This window comes from Mus musculus, chromosome X (genome assembly GCF_000001635.26).
Source record: "Mus musculus strain C57BL/6J chromosome X, GRCm38.p6 C57BL/6J".
Lineage (NCBI taxonomy): Eukaryota > Metazoa > Chordata > Mammalia > Rodentia > Muridae > Mus > Mus musculus.
The window spans coordinates 21742359-21745496 of record NC_000086.7 but is presented as its reverse complement, the minus strand read 5'-3'; the positions used below and the strand labels follow the sequence as shown (position 1 = coordinate 21745496).

Here is a 3138-nt window from a genome sequence, read left to right as displayed (position 1 = left end):
TACATGGAGTGTTTCTGTTTTTGATTTTCTTTTTAACATTCTTCAAGTGAGTGATAGAGGTTGTAACAAAGACATGTATCGTTAAGCAACAAAGGAGGGGGTGAATGCTTTTCACATCACACATTTCATGGATCTATATATAGTCTATGTTTTTCACAGTATCATTCTGATGGAATTCAACCCCAACCTCCCAATTCTTTTTCTCCAACCTAATGACCTGGTCCTACATCCAGCCAGGCAGTTACTAGGGCACACCAGTCTTCCTGCTATCCAGGATGGTCTTGCCAGAGAGAGGACCCTAATTATGAGGCTGCACTTGTGTAGACAATGAGGAGCCATGACTTCAACTGCAGTATATAAGGCAAGGCTCCAGGCAACTCATGCCACTTATCACCAGGCACTGTAGGAAGTACCCTCCTTGAAACCAGACTCTGTTTGGTCTGGCTGCTGCCCTTGCTGCTACTGCTAATACATCTTCCTCCTATTAAGCAGACATCATTAAACAACCAACCATGATAAACGTAAACCTCATACTCCTCATAGTGAGCTGTTCTCTCCTTATCTTAATTATATCGTTATTGACACTACTGTTCCAGGTAAGTTAAGATTTGACTTCCCTAAGATTAAACTAGCTGAATATGGGGATGGGCTTCTCTTTATAAGAAGCAGGGGGAGGGAGGAGGGGATAGGAGGTTAGCAGAGGGTAAACCAGGAAAGGGCATAGCATTTGAAATGTAAATAAAGAAAATATCTAATTAAAAATTTAAAATATATGATGGAAAAAAAGAACAGAGAGGGGAAAGGAACCAAGGTAAGAGCATCAAATGCCGCTGCCCTCCCTAGAATTTGGACATTTCATGTTTCTTTCATATGGGCTTCCCAGGATTCACCACTGTATTCAATAGTTGTGGTCAGTTAGAAGATGGACATAGGTCACTAATAATTTGATTGGCTATCCAGCGATCCTCTCACACACAACATGAGAACAGAAGAGCTAAAAGCTGCTGTTCCCCACTATCATTATCTCATGTTAAAAATCTACCATGCCTCTCTCTTCTCTTCTCTTCTCTTCTCTTCTCTTCTCTTCTCTTCTCTTCTCTTCTCTTCTCTTCTCTTCTCTCCTCCATCCTCTGTCCTCCTCCACTCCCCTCCTAGGAATTAATCCCTCTTCTCTCATTTTTCTTTTTGCACTCTAAGTCAACCCATTGCAAAATCTATCCTGTTTTCTTTTTCTTATGTCAGGGCTCCATTCAGTTACATATGTATAATTACCATTATAGGCAACTGCATGAATGGCCACCATGATCCTGTTATTTTATTTTATTAATATTATTAGCTTGCAAAGTAGAAACTATGTATACTCAGTTATTTCAGGTCTAAATGTGTTGCTAAAGTTTCAGTGAAGTGCTTTTACATAAAAGTCAAGGTTATGGGTAAAAGCTACTACTGGACTTCCCGGAAAATTTATGTAAAAATATAGCACTTTGGATAACAAGGCAACTTCTTTGAGCTCCACCACCACCACCCAATCTATATATAAGTAAAACACACTTGTGAATTAGTGTAACCCTTCAAAACATTTCTAATCTCTAGGTCTTAGTGTGACTCAATTGGGTTTATAACTAAAATGGCATGAGATGGGATCTAGGATTTGCCAGGCTCTGATAAATCACAACAGTATAATTCTATTTACAGTTGATCATGGGTAAAAAATCACCCAAGAAGTTGTATCCTGGAGGGAAAAAAGTAACTGCAATTCGAAACCACATTCCCTTCGTTCCACTTAGCATCAACCGCATACTTTTAGCCAGTGGTGTTCGACGTGGTCCTGGTAAAAAGCAAGCATCAGTCAAGACAAATTCACTCAACAGCAAGGTAGACAAACTAGAACAGTTTATGATGATAAAAGGCCTGTATGATTGCGTGAAAATCATCAAGAAACCCACTCGAAAGCCAGACAAGGATTCTGACAGCGATGGTAACAATTAAAACACTGATGCTATGCAGTTGTTTGTGGCAACATAAAAAAATGATGCATTAAAAGAATGTGGGTGTCAGATTCAGCTTACAGACATTTATTGCTTCCCTGGCATTCTGTTTTAAGAATCAAGTATGGGCATTGGTTAATATATTATTGATTAGATATAAAGTATTATAATTTCTTATATAATATTCAATTAGTAATTTATATACACTTAATTATATATTATAGGGAAAAGATGTAGAAGAGTATAGTACAAAAAGGGAAGGGAGTTTAAAAATGTATAGCTTACAAAATAGCAAGAATAACTTCATTTAAGTTTGAAATTTTCATCTAAAGGACTGCATTTGTCTTACAAGTATCCTCAAAGGGAGAGGAATTACATGGAGCTGTTGTCTATTATGCTGGTGACTGCTTACTATTATTATAAAATCTTTACAGTAAAAAAAGAGTTGTTATTTGCCAGCCTGTAATACATGTTTGCCATAAATTAAAATGGTGATTAAGATCTATTTTTTCCACACTTGAAGGTAATGATACAAGTCTGTAACTACTCCTTCTAACCAGCTTCTGAAAAACAATTATTTCCATTTTATCCTCTCCCTGCCCAAATTATCTCCATAGATTTACCTCCACAAATTGCATGCATATATTTCATTGGTGAAAAGTACAACCCTGAAATAGTACTACAAATATAATGGGAGCAAGCTTTAATATGATTTGAATTGCAATGCAAAGTAAGTTTTCTAAGCTTTAGTTTGTAATCTGTCTCACATAATATTCTATAAAATAACATCTAGCTAGGATTTAATCTCCCTATCCTTGCTCACAGCATTGTATCGATCCACAAGGAAAGCCTTCAATGTATCACCAAAGTTCATCTTATTTGTGAACCATTGAGATGATGGTTCTTAAATGTTATATTATTTGTGAGTCATAGATCTCTTTGACAATTTTATGAAAATAATGGACTCACTATCCCCTAGAATGCAAATCCACATCCACAGAAAATGATACCTAAAATTTCAGTATTTTAATCTCCTTAAGCTCAGCATAAATCTTGAAATCTTTGCTATATATTTAGGATAGAATTTAACATCCTAAGTTGTGATATTTAAACCATAGATCAAAAATGCATAATAAAACATAAGGTATCA

General features: G+C 36.2%; 1 long non-coding RNA gene across 1 annotated transcript; it reads left to right on the top strand.

Annotated features, from left to right (window-relative positions):
* The first annotated feature begins 385 nt into the window (after positions 1 to 385).
* Positions 386 to 2063, top strand: Gm28269 (predicted gene 28269). The gene is made up of 2 exons (NR_163859.1): positions 386 to 596; positions 1696 to 2063. It is a non-coding gene; the product is annotated as a predicted gene 28269 (long non-coding RNA).
* Positions 2064 to 3138: the final 1075 nt, after the last annotated feature.